This window comes from Callospermophilus lateralis, chromosome 14 (assembly GCF_048772815.1).
Source record: "Callospermophilus lateralis isolate mCalLat2 chromosome 14, mCalLat2.hap1, whole genome shotgun sequence".
NCBI lineage: Eukaryota > Metazoa > Chordata > Mammalia > Rodentia > Sciuridae > Callospermophilus > Callospermophilus lateralis.
Genome location: NC_135318.1, coordinates 60,873,642 through 60,891,781, shown reverse-complemented (window position 1 = coordinate 60,891,781; position 18,140 = coordinate 60,873,642).

Here is an 18,140-nt window from a genome sequence, read left to right as displayed (position 1 = left end):
GCTTTATTGGTGAGTTTAAGCCATTAACGTTTAGAGTTACTATTGATATATGGTTTGTACTGCCAGCCATGTTTAATTATTTATCTTTTTTTTTTTAAATTTAGTTTGTTTCTCCATGATTAGCTTTCCCCGCTGTCCTCTGTTGTTACCGAGGCTCTTCCCACTGATAATTTTGGTTGTTGTTTTTCATTTCTTCCTTGTGTAGCATTTTGCTGAAGACACTTTGCAATGCTGGTTTTCTGACTGCAAATTCTTTTAGCTTTTGTTTATCATGAAAGATTTTTATTTCGTTATCGTACCTGAAGCTTAATTTTGCTGGATACAGAATTCTTGGTTGGCATCCATTGTCTTTCAGTGTTTGCAATATATTATTCCAGGATCTTCTCGCTTTCTGCGTCTGTGATGAGAAATCCGTTGTTAACCTTATTGGTTTACCCCTGAATGTAATCTGCCTCCTTTCTCTGTAGCTTTTTTTTTTTCTTTCTAAGTCTAATTTATTTCACTCAAAATCATGGTCTCCAGTTCCATCATTTTCTGAAAGTGACATGATTTCATTATTCACTGCAGGTGACCAAGACTCTATATACATTTTTTTAACCCATTCTTCTGTTGACACACACTAGACTGATTCCATAGCATGGGTATTGTGAATTGTGCTGTGATAAGCATGGACATGCACGTATTTTTAAATATGATGACTTGAATTCTTTTAGATAAATACCAAAAATGGTATAGTTGGTTCACATAGCACTTCTATTTTTAGCTTTCTGAGGATAGTGCATATTTATTTCCATAGTGGCTTTACTAATTTATATTCCCACCAACAGTGTATCACTTCATTTACTGTCATTTGTATTCTTGGTGATTGCCATTTTAACTCGAGTGAGATGAAGTGAGATAAAATCTCAACGTAGTCTTGATTTGCATTTCCCTGATTGCTAAAGATGTTAAGCTTTATACACACACACACACACACACACACACACACACACACACACACACATATATATATATATATATATATATATATATATATATATATATATATGTATATATTTGTTGGCCATTTCTACTTCATTTGAGAAGTGTGTTGAGTTAGTTTGCCTATTGATTGATTGGGTTATCTGCTTTTTAACATTGACTTTTTTGAGTTCTTTATATATTCTGGATATGAATCTTCTGCCAGAACAGTAGTTGGCAAAGATTTTCTTCCATTGTGTATATTGTCTCTTGACCCTGTTAGTTATTTCCTTTTTTGCACATAAGTTTTTAAATTCAGTGCTGTACCATTTATTGATTCTTGCTCTGATTTCCTGAGCTATAGGGGTCTTATTCAGGAAGTCTACCTGTACCTATATGTTGAGGTGTTTTCCCTCCTTTTTCTTTTAACAGTTGCAAATTTCTAAGTAAGTCTTCCATCCATTCTGAGTTTTACAGAGGGTGAGAGATAAGGAGTGAGTTCCATTCGTCTATCAACGGTTATCAAGTTTTCTCAGCATCATTTATTAAAGAGGCTGTCATTTTTTCCAGTGTATGTTTCTGGCACCTGAGTCAATAACTATGTGGGTTTGTCTCTGTGTCTTCTATTCTGTTCTATTGGACTATGCATCTGTTTTTATGCCCATACCATGCTGTTCTTGTTATTATGGCTCTGCGGTATAATTTGAAATTGAAGTATATGCCTCCAGCAATGCTCTTTTTGCTCAGGATGGCTTTGGCTATTCTGGGTCTTTTGTTCTTTTATATGAATTTAGGATTGTTTTTTGTAGTTATGTGAAAAATATCGTGTGTATTTTGAAAAGGATTTCAATGAATCTATAGCTTGCTTTTGGAAATATGACCTTATAACAATTTTAATTTTGGCAGGGGGAGGATTTCAACACATACACTTTAGAGGATACAAACATTGAGTCAATACCAGTTATGGGATATAAGTGCTCTTAACACATTTTTGGATCTGATTTATTAACTGTGTTTTGAGGATCTTTGCATCTGTGTTCAGGAGATATATTGTTGTGCAGTTTTTATATTATGCCTTTGCCTGGTCTTGGTATTAGGGGACTTCTGGCTTCATAAGAATGCGTTAGAAATTATTTCCTCTTCTTCTTTCTTCTGAAAGAGATGGTAGAGAATTAGTATAACTTTTTCCTTATATTTTTGGTAGAATTTATCAGTGAACCAATCTAGGTTATTTTATTTTGGAAGGTTATTAATATTGATTCAATTTCTTTAATAGGTCTATTTAAATAGTCTAATTCTTTTTATGTTAGTTTTGGCAGATTGTGCCTTTAAAGAAATGTGTCCATTTCATCTGGGTTATCAAATTTATGGGCAATTTTTTTGGCATACATTTGTTCATAATATCCTTTTATTACCTTTTGAAATCCATGGGATCTGTGGAGACACCTTTTCAAATTTATAATATTAAGAGTTTGTGTTTTCTCTTTTTTTTTTCTTAGGAGGAGCTTACTGATTTTATAGCGTTTTGGTCTTGTGGGTTTTTTTGCTATGGATCTTTTGTTTTTAATTTCATTGGTTTTTGCTTTAATTTTCAATATTTCTTTTCTTCAATTTACTTCGAATTTAATATTCTCTTATTTTTCTCTTTTCCTAAGATGGAAACTTAGATCAAATGTGTTTAGTTGATTGATGATGCCATTCAGGTCAACTATACCCTTGCTGATTTTTCCTCCACAGATCTATCTGTTTTTGACAGAGCAGTGTTTTAGTTCCTGGCTTTAATAATGGATTCATCTAGTCTCTTTTAGTTATGTCAGTTTTTGCCAGATGCATTCAAATGTTCTATTGTGAGGTGCATTCACATTAAGGATTGTTATGTCTTGGCGTATTGATCTCCTTGTCATCATGTAATGTCCTTCTGTATTCCTAGTAGATATCCTTGCTTTTGAGTGAGCTCTCTCAGAAATTTATATAGCTGCTCTTGCTTTCTTTTGACCTATGTTATCATTGTACATCTTTCCTCATCTCTTTACTTTTATTTATTTATTTTTTATTGGTTGTTCAAAACCCTACAAAGCTCTTGACATATCATATTTCATACATTAGCATACATTAGCTTCAAGTGAGTTATGAACTCCCTTTTTTACCCCAAGTACAGATTGCAGAATCACATGGGTTACACATCCACATTTTTGCATAATACCATACTAGTAGCTGTTGTATTCTGCTACCTTTCCTATCCTCTACTATCCCCCCTCCCCTCCCCTCCCATCTTCTCTCTCTACCCCTTCTACTGTAATTCATTTCTCACCTTGTTTATTTTCCCATTCCACTTACAACCTCTTATATGTAATTTAGTATAACAATGAGGGTCTCCCTCCGTTTCCATGCAATTCCCCTTTTCTCTTCCTTTCCCTACCACCTCATGTCTCTGTTTAATGTTAATCTTTTCTTCCTGCTATTCCTCCCTGCTTTATTCTTAGTTGCTCTCATTATATAAAAGAAGACATTTAGTATTTGTTTTTTAGGGATTGGCTAGCTTCACTAAGCATAATCTGCTCTAGTGCCATCCATTTCCCTGCAAATTCCAAGATTTTGTCATTTTTTAGTGCTGCGTAATACTCCATGGTGTATAGATGCCACATTTTTTTAATCCATTCATCCATTGATGGGCATCTGGGTTGGTTCCACAGTCTAGCTATTGTAAATTGTGCTGCTATGAACATCGATGTGGCAGTATCCCTGTAATACGCTCTTTTAAGGTCTTCAGGGAATAGTCCGAGAAGGGCAATAGCTGGGTCAAATGGTGGTTCCATTCCCAGCTTTCCCAGGAATCTCCATACTGCTTTCCAAATTGGTCGCACCAATTTGCAGCCCCACCACCAATGTACAAGAGAACCCTTTTCCCCACATCCTCGCCAGCACTTGTTGTTGTTTGATTTCATAATGGCTGCCAATCTTACTGGAGTGAGATGGTATCTTAGGGTGGTTTTGATTTGCATTTCTCTGACTGCTAGAGATGATGAGCATTTTTTCATGTACTTGTTGATTGATTGTATGTCCTCCTCTGAGAAGTTTCTGTTCAGGTCCTTGGCCCATTTGTTGATTGGGTTATTTGTTATCTTATTGTCTAATTTTTGAGTTCTTTGTATATTCTGGATATTAGGGCTCTATCTGACTTGTGAGGAGTAAATATTTGTTCCCATGATGTAGGCTCCCTATTTACTTTTCTTATTGTTTCTCTTGCTGTTAAAAAAACTTTTTAGTTTAAGTGAGTCCCATTTGTTGATTCTTGGTATTAACTCTTGTGCTATGGGTGTCCTATTTAGGAATTTGGAGCCCGACCCCACTATATGTAAATGGTAGCCAACTTTTTTTTCTATCAGACGCATATTCTCTGATTTGATATCAAGGTCTTTGATCCATTTTGAGTTAACTTTTGTGCATGGTGAGAGGAGGGGTTTCAGTTTCATTTTGTTGCATATGGATTTCCAGTTTTCCCAACACCATTTGTTGAAGATGCTATCCTTCCTCCATTGCATGTTTTTAGCCCCTTTATCAAATATAAGATAGTTGTGACTTTGTGGATTGGTCTCTGTGTCCTCTATTCTGTACCATTGGTCCACCCGCCTGTTTTGGTACCAGTACCGTGCTGTCTTTGTTACTATTGCTCTGTAATATAGTTTGAAATCCGGTATCGCTATACTGCCTGATTCGCACTTCCTGCTTAGAATTGCTTTTGCTATTCTGGGTCTTTTATTTTTCCATATGAATTTCATGATTGCTTTATCTATTTCTACAAGCAATGCCTTTGGGATTTTGATTGGCATTGCATTAAACCAATAGAGAACTTTTGGTAATATCGCCATTTTGATGATGTTAGTTCTGCCTATCCATGAACAGGGTATATTTTTCCATCTTCTAAGATCTTCTTCTACTTTTCTCTTTAGGGTTCTGTAGTTTTCATTGCATAAATCTTTCACCTCTTTTGTTAGGTTGATTCCCAAGTATTTTATTTTTTTTGAGGATATTGTGAATGGAGTGGTTTTCCTCATTTCCATTTCAGAAGTTTTGTTGCTGATATACAGGAATGCCTGTGATTTATGCGTGTTGATTTTATATCCTGCTACTTTGCTGAATTCATTTATTAGTTCTAGTAGTTTTTTTGTAGACCCTTTTGTGTCTTCTAAGTATAAAATCATGTCATCCGCAAATAGTGATAATTTAAGTTCTTCTTTTCCAATTTTTGTGCCTTTAATTTCTTTCGTCTGTCTAATTGCTCTGGCCAGTGTTTCGAGAACTATCTTGAATAGAAGTGTTGATAGAGGGCATTCCTGTCTTGTTCCAGATTTTAGAGGGAATGCCTTCAAATTTTCTCCATTCAGAATGATGCTAGCCTGAGGCTTAGCATAGATAGCTTTTACAATGTCAAGGTAATTTCCTGTTATCCCTAGTTTTTCTAATGTTTTGAACATAAAGGGATGCTGTACTTTGTCGACTTCTTTTTCTGTGTCTATCGAGATGATCATATGATTCTTATCTTTAAGTCTATTGATGTGGTGAATAACATTTATTGATTTCTGTATAACGAACCATGCTTGCATCCCAGGGATGAATCCTACTTGATCATGGTGCACAATTTTTTTGATGTGCCTTTGTGTCCGATTCGCCAGAATTTTATTGAGGATTTTTGCATCTAGGTTCATCAGGGATATTGGTCTGTAGTTTTCTTTTTTTGAGGTGTCTTTGTCTGGTTTCAGAATCAACGTGATGTTGGCCTCATAGAATGAATTTGGAAGAGTTCCCTCTTTTTCGATTTCTTGAAATAACTCGAAAAGTATTGGTATTAATTCTTCTTTAAAAGTTTTGTAAAACTCCGCTGTATACCCATCCGGTCCGGTGCTTTTCTTGGTGGGTAGTCTTTTGATTGCTTCTTCAATTTCATCCATTGATATTGGTCTGTTCAAATTGTGGGCATCCTCCTGACTCAGTCTGGGAAAATCATATGTCTTAAGCAATTTATAGATGTCTTCACTATCTTCTATTTTATTGGAACATAGGTTTTGAAAATAATTTCTAATTGTCTTCTTTATTTCTGTAGCATTTGTTGTGATATTGCCTTTTTCATCCCGTATGTTAGTAATTTGAGTTCTCTCTCTTCTTCTCTTCGTTAGCATGGCTAAGGGTCTGTCAATATTGTTTATTTTTTTGAAGAACCAACTTTTAGTTTTGTCAATTTTTTCAATAGTTTCTTTTGTTTCAATTTCGTTGATTTCTGCTCTGATTTTAATTATTTCTTGCCTTCTGCTGCATTTGCTGTTGTTTTGTTCTTCCTTTTCTAGGGCTTTGAGATGAAGTATGAGCTCATTTATTTGTTGGTTTTTCTTTTTTTTTGAGGAATGACCTCCATGCGATAAATTTCCCTCTTAAAACTGTTTTCATTGTGTCCCATAGATTCCGATAAGTTGTGTCTGTATTTTCATTTATCTCTAAGAATTTTTTGATTTCCTCCTTTATGTCTTCTGTGACCCCTTGATCATTCAGTAACATATTGTTTATTTTCCATGTGATATAGAATTTTCCCATCCTTCTTTTATTATTGATTTCCAGTTTCATTCCATTATGATCAGATAAAATTCATGGTATTATCTCCACACCTTTATATTTACTGAGGGTTGCCCTATAGCATAATATATGGTCTATTTTTGAGAAGGATCCATGTGCTGCTGAGAAACAATTAAATTCACTGGATGATGGTTGATATATTGTATATATGTCAGTTAAGTCTAGGTTATTGATTGTGTTATTTAGATCTGTAGTTTTGTTATTGAAATTTTGTTTGGAGGATCTGTCCAATGGTGAGAGAGGTGTGTTGAAGTCACCCATAATTATTGTGTTGTGGTCTATTTGATTCTTGAACTTGAGGAGAATTTGTTTTATGAACGTCGCAGCACCATTATTTTGTGCATAAATATTGATAATTGTTATGTCTTCTTGGTGAATGGTTCCTTTTAACAGTATATAATGCCCTTCCTTATCCCTTTGGATTAACTTAGTCTTGAAGTCGATTTTGTTCGATATGAGGATGGCCACCCCTGCTTGTTTGCGAGGACCGTGTGCATGGTATATTTTTTCCCAACCTTTCTCCTTCAGCCTGTGTATGTCTTTTCCAGTCAGATGTGTCTCCTGGGGGCAGCATATTGTTGGATTTGTTTTTTAAATCCATGTTACCAGTCTATGTCGCTTTATTGGAGAGTTTGAAGATTGGGGGTTGGAAGATGAGTGTGGGCATATTTCCCGAGGGCATCCCTGAGGTGATGTAGGAGGGTTTTGGCACACCTGAGGAATGCTAGGTGGTTGAGGTTGAATGGTGGTGGGGGAACAAGGGGTCTCCCATAAAGAAGTTTAAAGAGGCTGATCATAAGAGGATCTGGGGGCAGTCTCTGGATCCATGAAGGGCCGAAGTGAAGAGCTTAATCAAATCCAAGGAATATCTCTAGATAATTTGGTTAAGGTTGCCTTTAAGGACATAATTGTCCTTTCAACCTTTCCTGAGGACTGCAGACGATAGGGAATGTGGAAATTTCATTTTATATTTAAACTTTAGCGAATTCTTGGGTAATAAACAAAGTAACTTGGGGGCCTATATGAGACTTGAAGGTAAATCAAAACATGGAATTATTTCTTGGGAAATTATGTTGCAATGGTAAAAGCCTTCTTATTATTGGCTGAAAAGCCTATGACCTATGCAGTAAAGGTGTCTACGGAGTCTAAGAGCTATTTGTTTTTGTTACAGGGGACGTGGGGGTGAAGTCAAGTTGCCAGTTGGTGGCAGGAAGGTCTCCCTAGCTTGGTGTGTCAGAAATGAGGGTGGTCTCACATTGGTATTGGGGTTATCCTTGAGACAAGTGGTTCAGGATTGAGGAACTTCTTGGAGATACTGTAAATCTGAAGATTACAGGTTTAGTGAATTATTAAGGAATCATTGGAGGGAGCTCATATCAGGGTAAGATAATAGGACTTTAGTTTCTTCAGGGAGAAAGTGGAGATTTGTGAACATAGAGGCTTGTGATAATTAAGGTTGGTGGTAAGAGAGAATAGCCTGCTTCTCTAGCCAGTCCCCTGTATTATTTCCTAAGGAAATGTATCCCTTGCCAGCCTGATGTCCTTCACCGTGCAACGCTGCCATCTTGTGGAATAGAGGAGCAGCTTCAAGCAAATTTTTTATGTAATTAGCATTAAGAATTCCTGCTTGAGGAAGAAAACCTCTTTCCCTGCAGATTAGGATATTAGAATTAATTATGTTATAAGTGAATTTGGCATCAGTAAAAATATTGACTGATTTGTTTTTGGCTCATGATACAACTTGAGTGAGAGCAGCAAGTTCAGCTTGTTAAGATGTGGTGCCTGAGGGGAGGGGAGGAGCCTCAATGAAATGGGTGAGGACAAAAGAAGAATCTGCTGTAATCTTTCCTTGAAGTATAGCATAGCCTGCAAGGTTTGGGGACTGTTAGCACAAAAGGACCAGGCTGGATACAAACTTCATGGATCAGCACAGCTTTTATGCAGGAACAGAGTGCTGCCTTCGATGAACCCACTTCTCAGAAGGTGGAAAATGAGCCACGCGCCCAACGGGGAATCAATGCTTATGTAGGTTACAGAAAGGTGACTTAATTAATGAGTACTCCGGAAACAGGTTTGGGAGAATTTGAAAATTTGTTTTTACTCTACAATGTTTTTACTTGGAGTAGAATGGAGGGTCTGTGGTCAGGAATTCAGTGTTCAACTCTTTCCCTTCAGAGTCTCATTGTAGTGTTACTGGGAAAAGATTTATTTGTAGAAGTATCAATGCTCTGGCTTCCTTTATAGGGATTTTTCTGTCACTGGCATAGAATGCAGTGGGCAATGATCAATGCCATTAATATGCTGGTTTTTCCTTTACCCCCTCTTCCCATGCCACAGTATTTTGGAGTTTGTCATTTTCTATATCCAACAGGGACTCTGTCTGGGAGCTTTCAATTATGAACCAGCTGGAGAGTCAGGGATTGGCTGATCAGTTATATGTGAAAAGGGGTTCATTAAGAAATCAAGTGAGGGGTTGTGGTTTTGGCTCAGTGGTAAAGTGCTCTCCTTGCACAGGCCGGGCCTTGGGTTCAATCCCCAGCACCACATAAAAATAAATAAATGAAATAGAGGTATTATGTCCAACTACATCTATAAAATAAATATTAAAAAAATAATATATCAAATCAAGGGTTCAGAAGAAGAGTGTGGAATCACAGGGGCAGAGGGGATTTTGGTTGGGAGAAGAGTGGCAGGGATTAATAGGGAGTCTTGCTGCTACCTAGTTAGGGGATCCATAGTTGTGCATGCAGTCGTTGGACTCTGGTTGGGGGAATGTTGGGGGAATTGAGAGAAATAACCAGGAGCTGAGAAGTTCTGAAAGAGAGTGTGTGATAAGAATAGTAAAAAGTTGACATAATACAAATGTCAAAAAATGTTTTTTTCTGGCCTCAGAGATCAATCAGTAGGGCTACAGTCTCTAAAACCTTGAGGCCTAGGGCCAACCTTGATAAACTAATTCTAATTGTTTGGATGAGAATGTCCTGGGGCGGGGGATATTCCCTGATTTCTGCTAGAGAAGTCTCAAGGACTCCTTTGTCTTCTTTGCCTGAGTGGAGTGACAGGAAGAAAGGCTTATTAGGGATAGGTAAGTAAAGATTTAGTGATTCCAGAAGAGAATTCTGGAGAGTAGAAATGGTGGAAGAAAAGCAATGGGGAGATGGAAGAAGATCTAAAAGATTCCCTTTTGAGGCTTCATAAAAGAGTTTGGCTCTGAGAGGGAATTTGGGTATCCAGATGGGAAAATACTGAAAAAGTCCTAAGAGGGAAAGCCTATCTCTTTTAGTGGAAGGTAGGGGAAGGTTCTTTAAGGCCTGGAGTCATTCTGAGGGTATTGTATGGGAGTTGGGGGGTCAGTAGGATACCTAACTATTGCAGCTGAGGGGAGCAGAGCAGGGTCTTAGATTGAGAGACCTTGTACCCCAGGAGGCCAGTCATTAAGTAGGGTTTTGGTGATGTTTGGAGAATTTGGGGGATGGGCTACTGAGCAGGACATCATCTACATGTTGTATGAGATGGCTGGGAGATAAATTTAAGGTGGACAGGTGTTGTTGGAGAGCCTGGCCAATTTAGCGGGGGCTATCTCGTATGCCCTGTGAGAGAACAGCCCAGGTGAGCTGCTGAGACACATTAGTGCCTGGGTCAGTCCAGTTAAAGGCATAAGTGAGCATGAGGCAGGATGGAGGGGAATAGTGAACAAGGTAGCTTTCAGGTGGAGCACTGAGAAATGTGTGGTGGAGGCTGGGATATGAGATAAGGGTATAGGGACTGGATACTGCAGGATATGTGGGAACACTTGCCTCATTGATTTTTCTGACATTCTGTATTTGCCAGAATTTGCCATTGGGTTTCTTTACTCTGAATATGGGGGAGTTGTGAGGAAAGGTGGTTGGTATGAGGAGATGGACCTATAATAAATGGGAGATGATTGATGTGCTTTAAACTTCTGAGAGTCAGGGAGTTAATGGATATTGGGGAAGGGAACATAGTGGTATTTTTTAGTTGGATATGAAGAGGAGAGTGGTGTTTAGCTATAGGTTGAGAAGTATCCTATATTGTGGGGTTGATTCCAATGGGCAAAGAACAATCAGACGCTTAGGGGACTCAGGGACTAGATCTAGGCCAGAATGTATTAAGAAGATGGTAGTAGAGTTTAAAGGGGGGATGATGATTGAGGCTTTTACTTTGTGGAGCAGATACTGTCCCAGTAGGGAGAAGGGCAATGTGGCATAAGTATAAAGAATGGATAATGAGAAGCATTGAATTGTGCAAAAAATGGGAGTGTCTTTAGTGGATATGTAGTGGTTCCTGAGAGTCCTATAATGAGGGTGTCTGCCAAAAAAGTGGGTCCAATCCATTGTGTCAAAAGTGAACGGCTTGCCCCTTTGTCAATCAGAAATGAAACCGCATGGCTGTTCACCCACCCTGTAACCTGGGGCTCCTCAAATGGACAACCTGAGGAGGTAGAGGTAGTGGAGCCCAGGCCTCCTCATTCTTGAAACTCAATGAATGGGACATGGGAAGAGGTAGCTGCACCAAGGGTAATGGTGTCCTTGCCTGGGGATAGCTCGCCTTCCAGTGTCCTCAATGCAAAAATTATAATTTTTTTAAACTAAGCAGTGTTTTTACAGGGCAATAGTGGAGCGTCTATTGCACTGCCACAGGAAAGGATATCTTGGGAGAGGATCAATGTTTTCCCTTTTTAGGGATTGTCCTATCATTGGGTGATGTTTGCTTCCTGTTTTGGAGGTTTGTCAATTTCACATCATTGAAAAGCAGTAGGCCTAAAACCAGGAGGAATGTGGTGTATTGTTAGATTTCTGTTACTGTAACAAACACCTGGGATAATCACCCTATAAAAGAGAAAGGATTTCTTTTGTTTCACAGCTTTGGATGATTCAGTCCATAGTCAGTTGGCAAGGCAGCACAAGATGAAAGGGAGTTCATGGTGGAACAGGCTGCTTACATTATGACCTGAATGGAAGAGAGAGAAGGGTGGGGAAGAGGAGGTATTGGACTCTATTTTCCCCTTCAATACTGGAAACCCTCAAGCCTCAATGACCAGAAGATATCCTACTAGGCACCCCCCATTTTTTCTGGTACTAGGAATTATGAGCTGTCACCAGCTCCTCTTTTAAAATCTTATTTTGAGACAGGGTCTTTAAAAAAACTTTTAAAAATTATAAATACAAAAAAGTTGCAGGGTCTGCTTACTACTCACTTCATGAAGAATACAACTGACACTAGGATTGCTGTATGTATACACATGGATTTATAACCAATGTGATCCTGCAATCTGTACATGTGGAAAAATAAGAATTCATACCCTATTTGAATCAAATGTATGATACGTCAAGATCATTGTATTGTCTTGAGCAACTAATAAAATATAAAAAAATACATAAAGTAAATGTGTAAACCAAATAGAAAATGATAAAATCCCTGACCTGAAGTACACCAAAGGACCCTAAAATTTCTTATGGCATTTAACTCTTTTAGAAATTCTCAACCTTGAGATGCAACATTTAACTGAAACAAAGATTTTGAATTACTTAATATAAATTATATAGTGCATAGCTAACTAGCCAGAAAATAAGGAAAAGAGTATTTATAAAATACAACCAATCCATCAGGAACACATTTACTCACTAATTTTAACAAACACACATATTAAAGATCTTTAAACGCATGAGGAAGAAAATGTCTTCCAATCCTGACATTTCCTTGCTGACAGGAGATATCAGTCCTTAAAAAAAAAATATAGGTGGTGCTCCAAACCACAGATTACTCTTCATGTTATGGTTTTACATATATGGTTTTATGGCCACCTTTTTCTTGAATGCCCACATTTTGTGGGCTTAATGCCCACCTCTTCAAAGGCTAAATCACCTCCCTTCTTAAGGGACAACATCTTCAGGTAATCCCAATTCCATGTGAAAAAGAAGATAATTTACCTACAATACTAACGTACAATTTTAAAATTGCAATGCATTTGTGTATTTACCTATATTTGAACAGTTCATCCCATCTTTGTCTTCCCAAGTATGTAGTTTTCAAATTCTCTTTTTATTTTCCCAATGGGTTCACAGCAAACATCTTACCAGTGTGAACAATGTCTTGAATACACATTCCGTTTCTGCTTTCTGTTAACCTCTGTTCCCTAGCAATGTTCCACATAAACTGCTGTAGTGTTTCAATGCATGCAACCGACCTAAATCCTCCGAAGGATCTTGCTGAATTTTTAAAAAATATTTATGTTTGAGCTTAAGTGGACACAGTATCTTTATTTTATTTTTGTGTGGTTCTGAGGATCAAACCCAGTGCCTCATGCATGCTAGTGAGCACTCTACCATTGAGCCACAACCTCAGCCCCTTTGCTCATCTTTTAAAGTCATTTGTCCTTCTGATGGCTGTAAACCAACATCTATGAAATCTATCAAAACAGGATGTGTTCGTTTTCACTGTAGATCCATTGGCTAGCATAGATTCCCAACCATGATAGCTAATGAAGGCATCTAATCTTGAGGCTTTATGCTTCTACCTCAGACTACCTTGTGAAGAATTCTTGGTCCCAGGAACATAATGGTTGGTTTAGTTTTGCACATCGTGGTTATCACCATAATTGGCTAGACCATCCATGGAATTGATTTTGGGCACAAGGAGACAGCATTGACCTCAGTAATATGTGAGCAACCGGGAATATGTATTGAATGTCCACTGGGGTCACAAAACAATGTCGGCACTGAGAAGGGAGCGGGAAGCAAGTCAGAAATCTCCTGTCTTTCTGGACATCATATTCTAGTGGGCAAAGAAAGACAATAAACCAACCAAACCATATCAGAGAGGGGTCAGGACTATCAAGAAAACTGAAACAAGACCAACTGATACAGGGTAACTGGGTAGCTCCTTAGAATGGATATACAGGGAAGTTCTCTCTGAGGAGGTGACATGAATGATAAGATGGAACCAGCCAAGTGAAGAGCACTACAAAAGCACCTCATGAGAGTAATCAGCTGGGCAAAGGTCTGGAGTGGAACTGCAGATGTTCTGAGGGTGTGGCTGGAGAGTAGCAAGGAAGAAAGAAAATGGGAGATGAGGTCAGTGAGGCCACAGTGGCTGAATCCCTCTGCAATCCAGGTAAAGAGTGTGACTTCTAATGCTAAGCCTCACAGGAGATCATTGGAGGATTTTAGGTATTTTTTCCAGATACCTAATACATGGAGAGGAAAATAGAGACAGGAATAAGGGATATTTGGAGCAATTGAGAATTAGTTGACACTAATAAAATGTGACTGTTCTGGGTAGGACCTATGTACCATATGGAGGTTTGAGGGTTTCTTATCGTTAATAAAACTGAGAAGAGAGTATAGAAGGACCTCAGTGACAGATAGTATGGTAGGGTGAACCAAAATGAGTCTCAGTCATCCTGATCAGTACAAAATGTAGGGATGGGGTTATGCTTGAGACAATAATCTCAGTATAAAAACTGAGGATTTAGGTCAGGGAGAATGTGATGCTATGTTATACCAAGGCTCTATAGGTTCTTCAGACCACATTTTAGACTAGTTTTAGAGTGTATGATGACGCTGAGACTGCAAAATAGAATTAAGTGAATGAAAACAAATTGTTATGAAGCTTGGGAACAGGAGTGGCAAACAGCATTCAAATCTGCATATTTCAGTATGTACAAATTATATTGCTCTCAATAATGATCTTACCACATGCTATAAATTTTGATCTGGTCACACCAACAGTGGCAGCCCTGCCACCAATGAACTTGTGTGCTGAGTCAATGTCCCAGGAGACAGTCCTGTTCTGGAACTTCTGTCTGGCCACCTGGAGAGGAGCTGGTGTAGGAAGGCCTTTTAGATGAGTCCTGTGGTCTACTCAGGAGGGAGACAGACACAGGCCTGTTTAGACCCCTGGTAGAACAGCAGGTCAGAGCTGGAGAAATAAGCAGTGCCCTGGTGGTCTGCATTTTTTAAGTTTCTCAGCTTTAGCCCTTGGTCCCAGAGCTCAGCTGCCCAACCCATGTATGTCTAACTTCCCATTCTTGTGGTTGTTTGTCGGGTGCAGTTACATTGGTCACATATTCACACATGAACATAGAAAACTTATGTCCCATTCATTCTACTGCCTTTCCTATTCCAACCTTCTTCCATCCCTTCATTCCTCTTTCTCTAATCCAGTGAACTTCTACTCTTCCCTCCCCCATCCCCCAACATTCTTTGTTAGCATCTGCATACCAGAAAGAACATTCGGTCTTTGGTTTTGGGGGGACTGGCTTATTTCTCTTAGCATGACAGTCTCCAGTTCCATCCATCGACTGGCAAATGCCACGATTTCATTCTTCTTTATCACTGAGTAATACTCCATTGTATATAGATACCACATTTTCTTTATCCATTCATCTGTTAAAGGGCTCTGTTGGTCCCATCATTTAGCTATTATGAATTGAACTGCTGCAAACATGAATGTTTCAGCATTAATATAGTATGCTGATTTTAAGCCCTTTGGGGATATGCCATTCAACAAACATGTACTGAACAACTCTTATTTTTGAGACACGGTTTAAGACATAGGACACATGGAAATGAACAACATATGAGAAAATTTTGTGCCCTCAAGGGTCTTACATTTTAGGAATTGAAGGGCAAGGGAGTGATGGGAAGTCTAAACCATAAAGACAACAAAGAATTAAATTACACAGTGTATTGAAAGGTTCACATCACTGCAGGAGATGTGGTCCCTGGTGAAGGGAATCAGATGGAAGGAAGGGAGAAACCCTGAGAGGTGATTGCAGTTTCAAAGAGTGTAGTGAGACAATGCCTCATTGAAAGGTACAATTTGAGAAGAGGCTTGACGGAGGTAAGGAGCATTTTTTAGGCTTGGAACAGCAAGTGGGCTCAGGGGTTCTGGGGTGGAGTGATTGAAGGGAGCATAGCAGTGGATCAGGCAGAGCCAGAGTCTTTGAAGCAGTACAGCCTGTTTTTGTGAATAAAGTTTTATTCAAACAAAGCTAAAGTTCATGTGTTCTCTCTATTTTGCATGGCCACATTCATGCTACAAGTGCAGAGTGGAGCTATGGAGACAGAGACAATCTGGCTCACAGACAGTTATGTATTTACCATCTATCTGTCTTTTTATGGAAAATGTGTGTGTCCCCGATCATTGATAGAGAAAGGCAGTAAATGGTTAGGGATTATGTTACAGCAGAAATGGAGGAATGGAGTTAGAAGTGGGTAGTATTCTAGATGTCATGTGAAGAGAGGGCAGATAAAATTTAGGAAAATTCCAAGTGTGTGGTTGGGAGAGAGAAAAAGGAGTCAAAGGATGTCAAAGGTTTCTGGCTTGGACAACTGGAAAGATGATGCTAAGGAAGACAAGGAAACTGTGTATAGACCCGACACCCCACCCCCACCCACAGGGGAAGAAGAGCAAACAGGAGATTCCTTCTCAAATGTGTTCAGAAAGCAGATACAAAAAAAGAAAAAGACATATTTGGACTAGAGGCCATGTCCCCATTCTCCACCTGTCCCGCAGACTACTCCCCCTTCCTGTGGCCAGATGTCCTTCCCCCATGAACCTTGAGATTGCTTCTCACTCAAACACCAACATAGCAAGCAAAGACACCAGGTGCCATGGTTGTTACAGGAGACTCACAGTCTGTCTCAGAGTCTTAACTAGTTTGGGGGAAAGGAAGCTCTGCTTCAGGGAACAGAAACCTGCAACGTTCTCAATTTAAAATAATTATGTTATCCATCAAGATTTCAGAAAGTAGCAGGCAGTAGTGCAGTTTGGAGTCTCCCAAAACAAAGAGAAGAAAAAGACACATTTGGCCTAGAGGCCATGGAAATAGACGAAAGAAAGCCAAACCCTGGAGTAGATTTACTACAAAAGTAGAGAACACAGTGTTCCCTAGGAACCTCAGAACAAGAGGATAGGGCCAACCACCAGCAGGAGGCACCAGACCTGCCTGGCAGCAGCACTTGCAGCAGAGGAAATGGGAGACAGGAGGCTTTCAAAGCTCCAGCAGGCATTTCTGCAAAGCACTGTGGGCCAGCAGGAGAAGAGCAGCTGAAACTGAGAGGGGTTCTGGCCAACCCCAAAGTGAGTGCAGTAGGTCTCCTACAATATGTACTATAGGATGTATAATCAGTATGGTACAACAGCTATTTACATAGCATTTACATTGTAGTTATGATAAGTAATTAGAGATGATTTAGATCATTTGAATGTGTGCAGTCTCTCTTCAACTCTGTGGAATTTGGTGTCTGTGAGGTGTCCCGGGTGCAGTTCTCTGTGGATACTGAGGGGCAGCTATAAGTACAAATGTCGCACATTCAAATCAGAAGGGATGACAGTGTCCAGCCCCTCTACTCTCTTGAAAAATGAACAGCCAATGCTCCTTTTCAGGACATGGCCTCACCCAGAGGAGAAATCGCTGGGAGGCACAATAGACACAAAGGATAAACCGCCAGGTGGAAACAGCCAGAAAATTTTAGAAAATAAGCAGATATGTTTTTACTAGTTCAAGAAGGAGGAGGAGGAGAAGGAGAGCAGAGGGAGAATGGGGAGGGACAGAACTGGAGGGGAGAAGAAGAGGTGGAGGAAGGAGAGGTGGAAGTTTCTGTTCCATCACATAAGAAACTCTGTCCTCAACCATACTTTCACAAAGAAAATGCATTTTGCATAAAAAGTGCATAGAAAGAAAAGAGGAAACCAAATCCCAAATAAAGGTATTCTAAGAAACAGGAGAATCGCATCGTCTCAAGACGATGAAAACAAGTCAGAAGAGAACCCCCCAAGCACATCAGATAGTAGCCCACTCTTTCAAAACTAGCTAAAAACCAGAAGGCCAAGCAATGCAAAATAGGACAGAACCTGAGAGGGGAATGGAAAATTATATCATGGATATAGCTTTCTGTTTGGGATGGTGAAAAGTTTTGGATTTGGATAGTGGATAATGCTTGAATAACATTGTGCATCTACTTAATGCTGTAGTTATCCACATAAAAATGGTTGAAATGTTGAGTTTTATGATTCATAATAAAAAAGAACAACATAAATGGAAATTAGATGAGATGGTAGAAATCAAAAGAAGACGAATCTAAAAGGGAACACATGAATGAACATAATAGATAATGTCTAAAATGAAACAATAATGATTTTTTTTTAAAAAAATGAAATGCATGATAAAAAATATCCCAGAGACCTGGTAAACAGGAAAAGCAAGAAAGCCAGGCAAATTCTACAAAGAAGAATGCAAATACACATAGGAATTTAATATGTCATAAAGGTTACATTTCAAATCTGTAGGACAGATAATTCAACAAATTGTGATACATACGTTTTGGGGTTAAATATCTCTGGAAGTTTCCAAAATGTGGGAAAAGGCAATGTCTCCTGTGGGAAGAGTGGTGAAGATGGTGACTGGCAATTTGGAGGGAATGGGTAAAAGCTGTTGGGGCTGCTGGGTCCTGCAGCTGTTGGCAGGTTGATCCTTGTGCATGCGCACTCTGCTTGTGTTGGGTGGAGATGGAAGCCAAGGAGTGATT